The sequence below is a fragment of the Hyla sarda genome, chromosome 4, assembly GCF_029499605.1.
Source record: "Hyla sarda isolate aHylSar1 chromosome 4, aHylSar1.hap1, whole genome shotgun sequence".
Classification (NCBI taxonomy): Eukaryota; Metazoa; Chordata; class Amphibia; order Anura; family Hylidae; genus Hyla; species Hyla sarda.
In genome coordinates, this window is record NC_079192.1 from 277,811,753 (window position 1) to 277,830,129 (window position 18,377).

At 42.1% G+C, this 18,377-nt stretch overlaps 1 long non-coding RNA gene across 1 annotated transcript in view; it reads right to left on the bottom strand.

The window, feature by feature from the left end:
- Positions 1–3,350: 3,350 nt before the first annotated feature.
- LOC130369287 (uncharacterized) overlaps positions 3,351–18,377 on the bottom strand; it is a 45,767-nt gene continuing 30,740 nt past the window's right edge. Inside the window, exon 4 of the long non-coding RNA XR_008892712.1 lies at positions 3,351–3,483. This is a non-coding gene — a long non-coding RNA (uncharacterized LOC130369287). The remainder of the gene's footprint in view (positions 3,484–18,377) is intronic.

An 18,377-nucleotide genomic window follows, 5' to 3' on the forward strand; every position in this document is an offset into this window, starting at 1 on the left:
CGTCCCGCCACGCGGATCGCATCCCCGCCGGTGATACTAGTGCAGTGTTCCCGGTCAGCGGGTCTGACCGGGGCGCTGCATGTATGAGAACGCCGCAAGCGCTCCGGGAGGCTATTAACTTTATTTTTGTCCGCCATTAGCCACGGGTCCCGGTTGTTTATAGCATACCCACCGGGTATGATGCGCGCTCACCTGCTGAGTGCGCATCATACCTCAGGAGACGCTTATGGATGTTCATAAATGTCCATATGTGTTAAGGGGTTAACAATAACTGGCCCCTATGAGTTTAACGGGAAAAAACATAAAAGCACTGAGTGCGTATATATTACACTTAGGATAGCAAAATACGCCCCAGTACCTGAATTAGGCATTAAAAGCAGGTGACTAGGTCTTTAGGTGCTCACACTAACTGGCCCCTATTAGCTTTAGAGTAATACACCCCAGTACAGTTGCAACATAAAGTGTGCTCTCTTTCTACTGTCCCTGTCTATCTGCCTGCCTGCAGGGATGTGGGCTTCAGGTGAATTGATTCGCTGATGTAAAGATCTTTTTTCTCAGTAACACACACAGCCAGACACTGTCTGCTCTCACAGGAAAAAATCCCAGCAATGCCATGGCTGCTGAATATATAGGGCTGTGACATCACAGGGCTGGCTGACTGCTGATAGGCTGCATGCCGCATGTGATTCAGGGTGATCCTGCCTACCCGCCTTCCCAGAGTTCCTTGCCCCATGTCCTCACACATGTAGCTGCCATTTTAGATCCCCTTTAGATCCACTTAATGGAGTTTAATGAAGTGATTCGTTTTATCAAATCGCGGCGATATTTGGATTCATTACGAATCAAATTTTTCAGGAAATTCGTTACAAATTCTGATTTTTCCGATTCATCTCTAATGGCGAATACAGTTTCCACCACATTTATTATGTTTTTTTAGACTTGGTTGAAAAGCGTGTCAATTAGTGGTAAAAGAAAAGCATGGTTTAACAGAAAATGTGTTGCAATATATTGGCTTAAAGTAAACCAATGTAAAAAAAAAGTGTGAAGTTAGACAACAGTGTCTGAAAATGAAAAAGATTTATCATAAAGCCTTGGCCACTGTGATAAATCTGGCACATTGTCTAGTCTAATACTACACTATCAGACAGTTATAAAAATCTGCCTTGTGTAAAAATGGTTAAGGAAACAGAACTTTCTGTTACAGAAAAGGAATGCAAAGATTAATGACCCAAAAGATAGAAAGTGGGAGAAGGTATACAACATGCTAACGTGTGACTATATGTAGATATTATAAATATCTAAACATGTTTGTTTAGTTTCGATACATTAAATCTATTGGTTGTGTTGTATGCCAGCAGTGAATTGTGTATTTTATTCTGTATTTTATAACTGTTCATGTTTCACCCTGCTCTTTTAATGAACAGTGACCGGTATATCCTGCATAGAAGTCTTAGCATCCAGCATCTGCCTTTGGTAAATGTCAAATAATGCTGTATTATGAAATCTCGGACTGCTCGTAGATGTTATAGATTCCACAGTCATACAGCATATACAAAGGTTACCATTTCTCTACAAGCTGTGATAATATTCTGTGGGATTTCCCCTCTGTATTTTCAATAATATTCCAGCACTTTAACAAACACACTTCCCTTTCGCCTATGCATTACCACTTCCTCAGCTACTCTTCATTTTTAATCATAGTCATGGAATTTCCCTTTAACAGAACAATACTCTTCTTTACATAATGGTAATACATGACATCATTTAGTAATGTGCAATTCAACCCTTTTTAACGCACCAGAAACAGGATTATACCTATACAGACTGTAATCATTAAGAGTCCAATTTATAATTAATTCTCCTTATTCCTGTCTGGCATCTCCAAACACTTGACCTATAATGTTAGAAGAACCTTTTCCTATGCAATACTTTTTTAGCCACTATACCACTTTAAAAAGTGTTTCTTACTTTTCATGAATATCAAGAGATGTGTGTATACAGAACTGGCATCAACACTTTGGTCAGATGGCAGGGCACACATGGGTTTGGGGGAACACTTGGCACACTTTGGGCCCCTTAGTACTAATTGAGCATAGTTTAAACACAACATCCTACCTGAGTATTGTTGCTGATCATGCCCATCTCTTTATGACCACAGTATACCCATCTTCTGGCAGCTACTTTGATCCAGCTACTTTAATCCGCCAGCCCTATTTTTGATGTGATGAATGCATATAATAATTAGGGGTTCTCCAATTGAAAAAAAAAAAGTGCCAGTCTGCTAGGGTTATAAAATAATAAAATACATTATACAAAATACAGAGTCCAGCACCACTTTAGTCCCCCTGGTTACTTCCCCTGATGACACTTTCCCAGCTCTCCTGATGACATTCTAAACTCATTGCAGTAAATCCCTTCGATTCATAGTATAGCAAACAATCCCGGCACTCACCAGATTTGAAGCAAAAGTAGAAATGTATTCCATAGTGAAGGAGAGAATAACAGGACATGTTTCGGCAACAGCCTCCTTAATTGTAGACAGCAGAGAAAGGCTATTGATGAAACACATCCTGTTATTCTCTCCTTCCCTAATATAAGTTCTACCTTTGCTTCAAATCATCTTGTGAGTGCCGGGACTTTTTACTATACAATGCCCTTACTTTGTCTACCATGAGCCACACCACTCTACAGAAGTGCCACCACACCTATCCAATCCCTTAAATTCAGTGAGTTTAGAATGTCGTCTGGAGAGCCAGGAGAGCATGTCATAAGGGTGAGTAAACAGATGTCCACAAGCGGCTGCCCTGGACTTAGAAAGTTGAGTACGGTGCATTTAATTGTTTTATACTCCTAGCAGACTGCCACTTTTTTAAAAATTCAAATTGTAGAACCACCTCAATTCATAATCTGCCAGACCATATTTTGATATGATGAATGCATCACTCTCAGGCCGGGTTAAAACTATAGAATCTTTGGCTGGAGATTCTGAATGCAGCCATCACACTAGGACCACATGAACATGGCCGTCCCGATAGATGGCAATGTCTGTGGAGTGGATTCCACCAGAACATTGAGTAGCTACAAAACTTTTTTGATCAGAATTTTCTGATGGAAATTCTGTCTTGAAAATTCTACAGTGTGAATTGGTTAAGAAAAAACCCATTCACCTCCATGATACCTTCAAGCAGTGAAATTTCCAACTGAGATTCCTGAGCGGAATTCCATTGAAAAATTCCATAGTGTGAACCCGGCCTTATTGTCTCATGAGGTGTAGAGTGGTAAAGGAAATGAATGAGTGATATTACATTGCTTTTTTTTAATTCTTTTTATTAGTGATTATTATTTGTAATTGTATATTACATGACTGCTGTGCAGGATATTGTGGGGCCTGACGAAGTGCAAGAGCACGATACGGACCATCCCCCACCGGCTGAACCCATCTGCTATTGTTCCATCTTCTCACCTCCCTGCTGTACGTTCCACCTGCAATGTGAATAAAGACATTACTGAATAAAAAACGTGGTGTCCGAGGTGAGTGCTCCAAGCTAATTTCTTCATGTGAATATATGGTTTATGCTGTGCCTTACTTGAGAAGCACCACACATGGACACTGAACCAAATTAGGCTGTGTGTTTCCCGTATGCCAACAGGATTATCCTCAGAAATGTTTAGAATCGAGACAATGCCAGGTCATCTATTTCTTGTGGTGGTATATTGTAGAGAAAGCTTGTTGCATAGCTATATATACTGACTGGTGACCCAGTTTAGAGCCTGACAGATCATATATTGTTGTCAGCATTCAATCCCTACCGTTCCTTTCCTGGCTGGCCATTTCTTCTTTAGATTGTACTATGTAAGGAAAGACTTATATCAAAAACACAAATGTCTGCAATATGTCAATGGTATTTTTAACACCCAGTTGGTTGAGACACTCTTAGGATAACTGAAGACTATATTAATGTCTCACATGTTTCGAGCTGTATAATAATAGTTTAAAGTCACTATTTGTCTAGTTTGTTATCATCCTGAAACGGAGATTGAAAGTATTCTAATCCCCAGGAGGCGACATGATTGGTAATGCAACGAATACACATTTTAATAAGACTGCTAGTTTTTATACCCTAAAAAAATAGAAAAGAATAAGAAATGTCTGGCACTGTAGACTATATAGCAATATAGCAATATAACAATCAAAGAATTAGAAAATGTTAGCAAATCTGGACCACTTTTAATAATTAAAGTTTTCTGTTTAGAAAACCCCATAATCCTTAAGGACTGCCACAGTCCAATTGTATCAGTTTTTGCCCTGTGATCCGGCTTTCCATAGAAGCAGCTCTAAGATCATGTAGCTACACCTCATCTTGACAGTCTCATTTTTCATGTCATGTTAGGTCAAATGGATACCATAACGGGCTTCCTTTAGTAGGGGACTCCTTAAAGACAAAGCGGATAGCTGCTAACAAAGAAACTGGTGTTCTGATGGATTTAGCCCCTTCATTTACTACATGGTTGCCAATGTATTTGAGTGGCTTATATAATACTTACATTTCAGTAGCTGCAGTAGAAATGCATGGTCAATGATACAATGGACCAGCAAGCTTCAATTAAAAAAAGTTGTTCAGATAAGACACCATCTTTCAGTAAAGTTTCACCCCAGTTATAATGGTGTGCCAGTGTGTGACTTGTACCACTAGCATGTGCAAATACCCTAGACATAAGATTGACTGCAGATATTTATATCATATATACTACAGAAATATATTATCTGGTATTTCATTTAGATCCATCGGGTTATTTTCTCTGTGGATCCAGCAGCAGGGAAATCTAACAACTTAGTGAACAGGTCCATGTACACAATAATAGTGGAGAGATTGCTGCACACTGAATCTTAGAAAAGTCAAATAGTGTATACCCCAAACAAAAAGAATACTTGTACAATAGTATCATATGAAAATATAACAAATCAATCTTTATTGACAAAAAATACATATGTTTAAAAGCATATAAAATAAATGGCACAAAATGATAACACCAATGAAAGGCATATGCCTGGGACCGTTAGTAAATAAGGATATATATAAATATAAACAAGCTAATACACTTATACATGTAAACAGTAGATATACCTTGAAGTAGTATAATGATAGTAAAGTGCGTTAGTAAAGCAAAGTCCAGTATCAAACAAATATAATAGGTCTTATCCAGTGACATGCCACCCCTACATATGTTTCGCTCCATCAAGCTTCCTCAGGGGGCATGTGCACGCCCCCTAAGGAAGCTCGACGGAGCGAAACAGATGTAGGTATATCTACTGTTTACATGTATTAGTGCATTAGCTTGTTTATGTTTATATATATCCTTATTTACTAACGGTCACAGGCACATGTCTTTCATTGGTGTTATCATTTTGTGCCATTTATTTTATATGTTTTTAAAAGTATGTATTTTTTGTCAATAAAGATTGATTTGTTATATTTTCATATGATACTAATGTACTAGTATTCTTTTTGTTTGGGGTATATAGCACTTTTGAGATACTAGTGTGTATCTACCCTGTGATGGTTTTATCCTGCAGGATGTTTTTTTGGGGAGTATAAAAGTCAAATAGTGCCACATTGCTAGCTCTTTGACCCCTCCAAATATCTCTTTCTAACAATCCTGTTAGACGTGTCAGAAAATGGTATCTTGGGTGCACTTCATAATTGTCTTATTTCTTAATTTTCCTTCTCTGTTGTAGATTCCTGAGTCTAATGTAACTTGCCCTTTTCACGTCTACAAAAGCAGAGACAAAGCTAGCATTTTGTAGCCTAAGTGATATTAGCATTTCTGATCCACAATCCAGGCATCTATTCATAGAAATAATTGATGCAGCATGTCTGTGCCTAATGAAGAGCAGAGGCGCACACTGACCTCTTTCATTTAGAGTGCAGGCACCCCTGCATGCTCCCACAAGCTTATCATAAAATTCAGTATGAGCCCTTTGTACACAAACATATCTATACTTGTATTTTTTTCCATTAAGTTCTCTTGCAGAAATTGAATTTAAGAGGCATGAAGTGAGAGATCATCACTTGTTAAACTTACTTTGTTCCATCTTGTGCTCATGTGAACCCTCTACAGATCAATGTACGTAATAACTGGGAATAAGTGACATTTTAAACAGTCCTGCGATTGTTATCCATGGTAACCAACAAATAGGGATTCCAGCCAACTGGCCATTATCATAATGACTTAAAGCAGTTGTCACTCGGGCAACACTTCATAATTCTGTCTGAAACAAGAATCCAATGGTGGTACGAGCACACAGACGGCCTTGTTAGGGTTACAACATCACATTGTGTTAAAAAAACCACAGCTCTGCTTCACATACAGTTAGTAAAATCTCCTCATTTACCTTTCTGTATTTACATGCACTTATCCCCAGCTTGCCCTGCTTAAGCATTAAAGTTGTACCAAGATGTATATTTAATGTAGACCTCATAATTGCTGCCATATTACTGCTCTTTTTCATACCGTTTCATAATAGAGCACCCACAGAGGTGCATCTAGACTAAAATCCTATTGATATGTAGGCCAGACAAGTCAAAAGTTTAGATAACACAGTGTCTTATTCCTAAGACTCGCTGCAATAGAATTATAAGCTCGTAAAGTGCATACTCCCTGGCTGACTGCTCTGTCCGACTCATTCACTGCAAAGACTAATGGAGTAAAGGAGTTACATTTGATGGACAACCGGAAAATGAAGTGCGCAATTCAGTTACTTAGAACTCATTATCGTAGCAGGTTCCAGGATTGAGACACTGTGTGATCTAAACTTTTGACGTTTTTCAAATGACAATAATTATGTAAGTGTAAGTCTAAATGCTCCTGATTTCATCTGGAGGCATACATAGGTTTCTTGTTCAAATTTTGCACATACAGTGGTGCTGTAAGTCCAAAGCGTTTCTCTCCTAGAAGGATTAGCTCCATACATGCAGCAGCAAACAAAGCCCATACAGCTCCTAGCACGTATATTTTACCAATTTTTACCTAGCTGTATATAAAGATTTACAAAGTGCCTGTGAGATGTGTTTCTAAAAGATGGCCTTACATTAGCCAAAATTATCAATGACTTGTGTAATTTCTTGGTGCAAGAATATGATTTACAATGACAAGGGGCCTATGGGAGAGGAGTATCTCTAACAAGCTCAACAAGCTGGCTAAATATATAATGCTGCCTGTGCCGTTTATCCAAAAAATCTATGCAATTTACTGCTATCAGTAAGGACTGTCTCTGCAGCAATCTCAAATAGGAAGACTTTGACTGCCTCTGCCCTTCTGACTTTCCACAGAGCCCATCTCCTTTACACCACAGACCAACTGCATTTTCTGTGCTCCGGTTCCCTTCAATGGGTTTGCCTTTTTCTGTGTCATCTTCTTCTCCCCTGACCTCACACAAAGCCCATATCTTGATCAGAGCCCCTGATAACTTGTCTCCCCACAAGTACCCTGACCCTATTCTGTGTAATGGGGGGCAATGCAGAGACACCTTGCCAGTCTTGGGATGAGAAATTGCTGATATTGGCTGTGGAAATAGCACAGCAATCCATGGTATTTAGTGTGGGAGAAATAGTTCACCTAAGTATTAGGGATTCAGCTGTTAGGCTTAGAGGAAATTCTCCATCTGCCTGTGAAGTTCTGTAAATTCACTCATAACATTGCCCTGTAACACAGTGTCATCTGTCTATAGCTGCTGGCAGGAGCGCTTAGTATAATATATCTGTCAACAGCTGTATTGATAAAATAGACACCATCTGACTGCGCCTACATGATCAGACATGTACAGCAACAGCTGAAACCTTCAGTATAGCCCATTATATGCAATGCTGTCCTTACACAGCCACACATAAATGATAGTGCCAGCTCAGGACAGCAGAAATAAAGTAATTGTGCATCGTGATCTATTATGGTTTAAAATAATGATGGTTTGGATAAAAAGAAGGAAAAAAAAGACACACACACACACACACACACACACACACACACACACACACACATATATATATATATATATATATATATATATATATATATAAATATATCTTTTTTTTTTTTCAGACAAGAAATACACAAATGTATATATCGGACACAATGAAGTAAAGACTGGAAACACAATCTGTTTTACACAGACAATAAATTGCCTAGGCTTTTCACACTGTAATAAACACACAGACAAGAAATATACAATGCCACAGAATAAAACACATAAGTGCAGAAGACAGCGAATAGCTGCCATGTTAATGTGGCCCAGGACAACACACCATGGTGCAGCTGAAAAATGTGGGATCTCTGGTTACTTATTTAGTTTACTTTGTTATGTTAAAAGCAACTAACATTTTAAGCTGTTTAGATGGGACTTTCAGGACTTAAAAACCCCCTTTAAAGTGAAAGTTGGTGAGTCACCATTTATTCCCTAGTATAGTTACATTTTCATTATTTATTATAGCTCTTTTACACAAGGTTTTAATATTTTGATGTCTTCTTTTGGGTTCTCCTTTGTAGAAAGATGTTTCTGTGTCACCTTTCCAGGTGTCACCCTTAATATTATCCCCACTACTTCCTCTACTGGGCCTAGTGGTGGTCTGGATAGCATCTGCTGTGGCCTTTTTTATGGGCTATTGTGAAGTAACAATCTGTCCAACAAAATGCTGCACAGCATGTTTTAGAAGCATCTCCTTCCTTTTAACACATTATTTGGATACATTATACCTCCATGTCAAGCAGCTGCCATTGTAACAGTATAAGGTTTTTGTTGCTTCTTTTGGAGGTGCCATATATCTTAGGAGTATTTCCCAATATACACCAATCCTTGGAAGGCTGTATTAAAAAGTAATAATAGAAAAAAAAAAAAAAAAATAATAATATATATATATATATATATATATATATATATATATATATATAACACATTGTTCTTTTATATATTCATCTGTAGAAATGTGTAGCAGAATAAGTAGAGACACATAGGGTGTGTGCTGGGTTAGTGAAATAATACTGTTATTCAGTATGAGATGCGGATTAGGGGCATCACTATTAGAGTCACTGTCGCAGAGCGGCACAATGACAAAGCCTGGAGGTGGCATCAGAATGAGGAGACCATATAGTGGCTGATCGACCCAGCGTGGAGGTGGCGGCAGCATGTGGAGACCATATGGTGGCCGAATGACAAAGCCTGGAGGTGGTGGCAGCATGAGGAGAACATATAGTGGGTGAATGTCACAGCCTGGAGTTGGCGGCAGCATGAGGAGACCATATAGTGGCTGAATGACATAGCGTGGACGTGGCGGCAGCATGAGGAGACCATATAGTGGCTGAATGACCCAGCCTGGAGGTGGCAACAGCCTGAAGAGACCATAGGACCTCACAATTGAAAAGATTAAAGATATTTTTTAACATTTAAATTGAAGATTTCAAATAGATGGACCTAAAAGTTTTATTTAATGTGCCAGCAGCATGAGGAGACCACATGGCGGTACAGTGACACAGCCTGGAGGTGGCGGTAGCAAGAAGAGACCATATAGTGGCTGAATGACACAGCCTGTAGTTGGCGGCAGCAAGAGGAGACCATATAGTGGCTGAATGACACAGCCTGGAATTGGTGGCAGCATGAAAAGACCATATAGTGGCTGAATGACACAGCCTGGAGTTGGCGGCAGCATGAGGAGACCATATAGGGGTTGAATGACACAGCCTGGAGGTGGCGGAAGCATGAGAAAACCATATAGTTGCAGAATGACACAGCCTGGAGGTGGCAGCAGTATGAGGAGAACATACGGTAGCAGTATGAGACAGCGTGGAGGTGGCATCAGCAGCATCAGGAGTTCTGAAAGTGACCTGGTGACATAGTGGGGCGGTGGGTGGCAATACCAGTGACGAAGGTGGGGGGAAAAAGAGAACTTGGTATCAGATATGTGGCATCAGGCAGGTGGCAGGATCAGAATAGTAGCTGAGGCAGGTAGGCAGAAGAAAACGGTCTCTTTTGTAAAAGTGTTAGTGTGCACAAGTAAGTTTTGAGGATATGCATTACTTAAAACTTAACTTTTAATAATATTCTTAGAATAAAATATATGGACCCAAATTTTTTTTTAAAATCAAACAAAAGGAAAGGTGTGCAAAAAACACCTTGTGCCACCTACACCACCAAATATTGATGTGATGCAAATACCTCTAAAAGGTGGAAAGGAACAACGTAAGGTTCTTTGTGACAGATGGGGGTAAAAACTTCCCCTGTAAGGCCCTACTCTAGCATTATTAATTCCCTTCTTGGCAAGTGTTACTCGCCCTAAAAAGGGCGACCCCACACATGAACCTCGTCCTATTTCCACCTAAAAACACTGCCATTTCCCAGGGTGTTTAGGTGGAAATAGGGAGAGGTTCCTGTGTGGAGCCACCCTTTTTAAGACGATTAACACTTTCCTCAAAAAGGTGGAAGGGAACAACGTATTGTCCATTGTAGCAGGTGGGGGTGAAAAATTCCCCTGTAAGGCCCTACTCTCGCCCTATTAATTCCCTTCTTGGCAAGTGTTACTCACCCTATAAAGGGTGGCCCCACATAGGAAACTCTCCCTATTTCCACCTCAAAACCCTGTGAAATTGCAGTGTTTGTAAGGGGAAATAGGGAGAGGTTCCTGTGTGAGGCTGCCCTTTATAGGGCGAGTAACACTTGCCAAGAAGGGAATTAATAATGCGAGAGTAGGACCTTACAGGGGAAGTTTTTACCCCCACCAGTTACAATGGACCACACGTTGTTCCCTTCCACCTTTTAGAGGTCTTTGCATCACATCAATTCTAGGTGGTGTAGATAGCACATGGTTTTTTTTGCACACCTTTCCTTTTGTTTGATTTAAAATTTGGGTTCATATATATTATCCTAAAAAAAGTTACATTTTAGCTTATGCATATGCTCAATACTTACTTGTGCTCTGTTGCCGAGGAATGTACCTGGGGAGCAGCACCTTAAATACTGTATGTTTTGCACTATCCATATTTGTGAAGTGTTGGTGTGGCACCATGGTCAATATACTCTGATGCATCAGGCATTAGTGGGTGGAAATTCTGGCTGATCAATGCCTGATTCATCTTCACAAAGTTCAGTCTCTCCAAATTTTTCATGGACAGACGAGTTCTCCTTTGGGCTGCTATGGCCCCTGCCACACTAAACACCTGCTCTGATGGCACACTACTGGCCAGGCAGGACAGCTTTTCCAGGGAAAACTCTGCTAGTTGCGTTCACAAATCAAGTTTGGCTGCCCAGAAGTCCAGCGGATCTTCTAGGTGTGTTGGCATGGTCATGTCAAGGTATGTCACCACCTGCTAGTTAAGGTCCTGCTTCAGGTCTACCTGATACTGATGAGTTGCTTCACTATGCGGGTGAAGAAAGCTACTCATCAGCGACTGTAGACTCAGGCTGCTGTGATGGAGCTAGTATTGCTCCTGCCACCCCACCCCTCCCAGCAGCCATGGCAGTGGAATTGAGCGCAGAGGGCCCCCCAAGTCCGACCTGCGAGAGGATGGACGATGGCATAGATAGGCATCGGCCAACTGACTACATAGGATGTCTCTGTAGTAGGTCAGTTTGTCCTCCCTCTCAGTGGGTGTAAAAAAGGCCCCCAGTTTGTGCCGATAGCGAGGGTCCAATAAGGTGGAGAGCCAGAAGTCATCCTGCTGCCGAATGGTGACAATTCTGCGGTCACTACGCAAGCAAGTGAGCATGCATCGTGCCATTTATGCAAGTTACTCGGAGGGACTCCCTGACTCCATCCCCACTGCATACTATCATGATGTGTCTGGGTCCTTTGTCTCGCCTTCCTCATAACCCTCTAGCTCCTCTAGCTGCTCCTGCTCCTCCTCTCCTGTCAGATGACTAGAAAAACCGCCCATCTCGCGAAAACCTAAACTGTGCTCCACTGTGCCCCTCCTCCTTCTCCTCCTCCTCCAGTTCAGCCCGCACAGTGCTCATGTGGCCGTGAGCTGTAGGCACCATGTCTCCAGAGCCCTGACCAGCCATTGTTTCCAACACATGTTGTAGTAAATCAAGCAGTAGAATGAAGTTGTTCATCCCGTAATCCTGGCGACTGACTAATAATGTGGCTTCCTCAAAGGGCCTGAGAAAACGGCCGGTGTCACGTATGAGCTGCCACTGGTTGACATTGAAGTTACACAGGGGAGTCCCCCTATCCGCTTGGATCATCAAGAAATCGGGGAGGGCTTTTCTCTGTTTGTATATCGGTCCAACATATGGAGGGTGGAATTCCAACGTGTGGAAACGTCGCAAATCAGACTATGTTAGGGGATACCGTTCTGATGCTGCAGCTCAAGGAGGGTGTGCTTTGCAGTGTATGAAAGGCTGAAGTGCATGCAAAGTTTCCTTCCCATTGTTAGGATGTCTTGCAGATGGGGGGGGGAACACTTCAGGAACTCCTTGACAAGCAGATAGAACATATGTCCCATGCTGGGCGCATGTTTCAGGCTTCCTTGTCGCAGCACAGACAAGATGTTCTTCCTATTGCCGATCCCCATGGTTCCCATTTCCAGTTTTTGTGGCGTAAGCCGTGATTCAATTTCTTGATGAATGACTTTTAGCAGTTCCTCCCCTGTATGACTACGTTCACCAAGGCAAACCATGTGAAGAACAGCGGGACACCGCCGTGCCCTGCACACATGGTATGCTGGAGGGGCACTGAGACTTGTCCATGCAGTAGAGGCTGAGGACACGGTGGAGGATGAGGAGGCGGAGTTGCACACTGTCACAGGACCAACAGCCTAAGAGCTTGGAGGCGAAAGTGGCGTGACCTGTACAAGTTGCTGTTTTAGCTGTGCAGGAACCACATTTAACCAGTGGTCCGAAAAGGACATGTATTGTCCCAGACCGTAGTCACAGCTCCACCCGTCAGCGCTGCCGTGCACTTTGGTACACACCGACAGGCTCAAGGACTGGCCCACCTTATGTTCCACAAAATTGTGCAGGGCTGGTACTGCCTTCTTCACAAAGTGGCGGGTTGGGACTCTCACCTCGGCTCGGCACAAGCCATCAGTTCTCTGAAAGGTGCAGAGTCCACCATTTGAAAAGGGACTTGGACAGGAGCACATTCAGCTTCTGCGCCATTGGATGAGTGGGCGCATACTGTTGTCTCTTGGACATGGCTTCGCCGATGGATTGCTGGCAGAATGACTGACTCGAAGTAGGAGGAGCAAGAGCATCTGGAACAACATAAGATGGGTATGACACACAGCTCCCTTCGGCGGAGGTGGTGGAGCCTTGGGTGGCTGAAACAGGGAGCGGCGTGCCACTGGGTGATGCAGCAGGTTGGACCACTACATTGGAGCCACGGTTCTCCCAGGCCGCTTAATGGTGACACTGCATATGTTGACGCAGGGCATTGGTGCCAACATTGGGACCCTGGCCATGCTTCACCTTCTGCCGACACATCTTGCATGTGGCCAGGTTAACATCCTCTGGATGCTTAATGAAAAGCTGCCACACCGCCGAGTAGCTGATTTTCTCCCCAACAGTCCGCACTGATTGACTGCTATTGCTGCCGACTCCAGGAACCCCTGTTCCACTATCTCCTGGGAAGGTAGGCTGCGGTGAAGCAGGTGGTCTACCCCTGGCACGTTTGGCTCCAGACTTTCCACCTATGCCACCATGTTGACTGCCAACCATGCTACCACCTTGCTGGCTCAGCTGCTGCCTCACGGGCAACCTGCAACCTTCTTCTTCTTCTTCTGATGATGAAGCTCCTTCTGCACCCGGCTCCCAAGTGCGATCGGCTTCATCATCATCAAGTTGTGGCTGCGCGTCACTGATGTCTTGCTCAGGTTCCTCAACAGTGTCTGCTTCAGGAGCCTTAACACTCGCAACACCACCTCCCACGCCACACTCCTCATCACTACTTGGCCGCCTAGTGGAGGAAGTGGCAGATGTCTCCTCCACTTCTTGGCTTGGCCGTATCTGCTGACTGTCCTACAGTTGTCCTCACTAAATAGTGGAGCTGAACCCACAGCACAAGATACTTCTGTGGGGGAGGGAACAGCATTGGACAGAGGCAATAGGAGGACAAGGACTGCTCCCGGGCCATGCCAACTGAGGGCTGTTTCTGTGGAACCCACCGACTGTTCACTGGGGGTGTCAGATGTCACTTGTGATGAAGTGGATGATCGTGTTAACCAATCGATAACGGCAGAGGGGTTGCTGGTCGAGACACGACCCCTAGCTGATACCGGGAGCTCAGGCCTCTTGCTGCGACTCCTGCTGCCACTTGCCCCTAGTCTGCTGCGACCTCTGATTGTTGAATTTAGACCTCTGCCACTCCTCTGTGCATGTCCTGGCACTTCTCTGCCTGACATAGTGCGTGTATGAGGAGAGTACAATACGCTACACTGCTTAAAACAGTATTTGTCTACAACACCAGTAGGTGTGTACTTTTGCCTGGCCTTTCACAGTATCTAGGCCCTTAAGACTTTAACAGGAACAAAATGGTACACCACTTAGATGTACCTACAGGTTACACTTAATAGAGGACAATATGCTTTTAGTGCTCTGCTCACCCTACCTGGCTGGCTACTAGTGTTGCTCGCGAATATTCGCAAAGCGAATTTTATTCGCGAATATCGCATATTCGCGAATATAGCACTATATGTTCGTAATTACGAATATTCTTTATTTTTTATTTTTATTTTTTTATTTTATCACAGTACACATCACAGTGATCATCCCTCTCTGCTTCCAGCTTGTGTGGTGTAAAGAAGGCTCTAATACTACTGTGTGAGACTGACGTGCGAATTTTCGCACATGCGAAAATTTGCATATGCTAATTTCCGCATATGCTAATTTCCGCATATGCAAATTTTTGCTTATGTTAATTTTTGTATATGGTAATTTTTGCATACGCGAATTTTTCGCATATGCGAAAATAAAACGCGAATATTACAAATATGCGAATTTAGCGAATATATGATGAATATTCGTCCATATATTCGCAAATATTCGCAAATTCGAATATGGCCCATGCCGCTCAACACTACTGGCTACTATTAGCTTTTCAGTTGTTGTACACACCAGTGCTGCAGCACACAGTCTCTGTGTACAACACCAAAAATTGCTGGATTTGGGCTTAAGGTGGCTGGATTTGGGCTTCAGGTGAATCGCTGATGTAAAAAAGCTTTTCTGTGCAACACACTACTCTCTGTCCATCTCTGCAATAGAGCGCTGATGTGACTGGGAGATTAATCGCTGCTGTAAAAATGCTTTTCTGTGCAACACACACTGCTGTCTGTCCCTCTCTCTGTAATAGAATACTGATGTGACTGGCCGCAAGATGGCTGCCGATAATATAGGGCTGTTACATCACAGGGTTGGCTGGCTGTTGATAAGCTGCATGATGCATGTGATTCAGGTCATCCTGCCGACCCTTGTTCCCGCCTTCCCAGGATTCCTTGCCCTGTGTCCTCACATGTGGATCCTCCATTTTAGATGCCCAGCCCCTGGAGCCTGGACGGCACTAAATGGAGATTAACAAAGTGACTTGTGCATATTCGCATTTGTTACGAATCCAATTTTTCCTGAAATATGTAACTAATTCGGATTCGTCAGATTCGATTCGATCATCCCTAAAAATAGGGATGGTCCTGTTCAGTTGTCCATGCTCCCATTGTAGGTGAACTCAGTGGTGGACATGGATCACTGACTAGTAGATGAATGCAGAGCTCAATGTACAACAAGCTGTAAAGCATCTTTTTACATTTTTTTTTTAGTTTGTGTTGCTTGAGCTCTTTAGTGGGATCAGACCAGATTTGACCGTCATGAGCATGAATATGCCTTGGGCACCCATGACCCTCCTACTGATTTACTTATTATTCTTTCTTGGGCCACTTTTGGTAGGTACTAACCATTACATATGGGGAACACCCCTAAAAACCTAACCAAGGGGAGAGCAGACAGCTACACACTCCACAATTCCCATACCTTTGCACAGACTGGGCGGCAGCGTTCCATGCCCAAGCAAAGTCCACATATGAAAACAAGGAGATGTTCAGCAGTCAGAGTAGGTGCAAAACAGGAACCTCTTTATGGGCTCCAATAAAGAAGTTCCTCTTTTGCACCTACTCCAACTGCTGGACATCTCCTTTTCTTCATATTTGACCCCTAAAAACCTGGTGTTTTTGAGACATACCGTACTGACTCAGTTATTTAGGCTTCATAATTTGCCTCTTTTTAAAATTGCTCTGATCCTTGTGCTCATGTTTCCTGCTTTCAAGAAAAACCAACTTCAAGAAGTGACTGGTCATTTTTTGCATAATATATCCCACCCCTTGGGAGCTGCCATTATCACAAAAAAAGTATATTATTACCTTATTTAACCCCTTAAGGACCGAGCCCTTTTTCACCTTAAGGACCGGAGCGTTTTTTGCAAATCTGACCACTGTCACTTTAAACATTAATAACTATGGGATGCTTTTAGTTATCATTCTGATTCCGAGATAGTTTTTTCGTGACATATTCTACTTTAACTTAGTGGTAAAATTTTATGGTAACTTGCATCCTTTCTTGGTGAAAAATCACCAAATTTGATGAAAAAAATGAAAATTTAGCATTTTTCAAACTTTGAAGCTCTCTGCTTGTAAGGAAAATGGATATTCAAAATATTTTTTATTGGGTTCACATATACAATATGTCTACTTTATGTTTGCATCATAAAATTTATGAGTTTTTACTTTTGGAAGACACCAGAGGGCTTCAAAGTTCAGCAGCAATTTTGAAATTTTTCACAAAATTTTCAAACTCGCTATTTTTCATGGACCAGTTCAGGTTTGAAGTGGATTTGAAGGGCCTTCATATTAGAAATACCCCATAAAAGACCCCATTATAAAAACTACACCCCCAAAGTATTCAAAATCACATTCAGTAAGTGTATTAACCCTTGGTGTTTCACAGGAATAGCAGCAAAGTGAAGGAGAAAATTCAAAATCTTCATTTTTTACACTCGCATGTTCTTGTAGACCCAATTTTTTTATTTTTGCAAGGGGTAAAAAGGAGAAAATTTTTACTTGTATTTGAAACCCAATTTCTCTCGAGTAAGCACATACCTCATATGTCTATGTTAATTGTTCAGCGGGCGCAGTAGAGGGCTCAGAAGGGAAGGAGCGACAAATGGTTTTTGGGGGGCATGTCACCTTTAGGAAGCCCCTATGGTGCCAGGACAGCAAAAAAACACACATGGCATCCAATTTTGGAAACTAGACCCCTCAGGAAACGTAACAATGGGTAAAGTGAACCTTAATACCCCACAGGTGTTTCACGACTTTTGCATATGTAAAAAAAAAAATTTTTTTTTTTTACCTAAAATGCTTGGTTTCCCAACAAATTTTACATTTTTAAAAAGTGTAATAGCAGAAAATACCCCCCAAAATTTGAAACCCAATTTCTCCCGATTCAGAAAACACCCCATATGGGGGGTGAAAATTTCTCTGCTGGCGCACTACAGGTCTCAGAAGAGAAGGAGTCACATTTGGCTTTTTGAAAGCAAATTTTGCTCTGGGGGCATGCCGCATTTAGGAAGCCCCTATGGTGCCAGAACAGCAAAAAAAAAACACATGGCATACCATTTTGGAAACTAGACCCCTCGGGGAACGTAACAAGGGGTAATGTGAACCTTAATACCCTACAGGTGTTTCACGACTTTTGCATATGTGAAATTTTTTTTTTTTTTACCCAAAATGCTTGGTTTCCCAAAATTTTTACATTTTTAAAAAGGGTAATAGCAGAAATCACCCCCCAAAATTTGAAGCCCAATTTCTCCTGATTCAGAAAACACCCCATATGGGGGTGAAAAGTGCTCTGCTGGCGCACTACAGGTCTCAGAAGAGAAGGAGTCACATTTGGCTTTTTGAAAGCAAATTTTGCTCTGGGGGCATGCCGCATTTAGGAAGCCCCTATGGTGCCAGGACAGCAAAAAAAAACCACATGGCATACTATTTTGGAAACTAGACCCCTCGGGGAACATAACAAGGGGTTAAGTGAACCTTTATACCCCACAGGTGTTTCATGACTTTTGTATATGTAAAAAAAATTATTTTTTTTTTACCTAAAATGCTTGTTTTCTCAAAAATTTTACATTTTTAAAAAGGGTAATAGCAGAAAATACCCCACAAAATTTGAAGCCCAATTTCTCCCGAGTACGGCGATACTCCATATGTGGCCCTTAACTGTTGCCTTGAAATATGACAGGGCTCCAAAGTGAGAGCGCCATGCACATTTGAGGCCTAAATTAGGGATTGCATAGGGGTGGACATAGGGGTATTCTACGCCAGTGATTCCCAAACAGGGGGCCTCCAGCTGT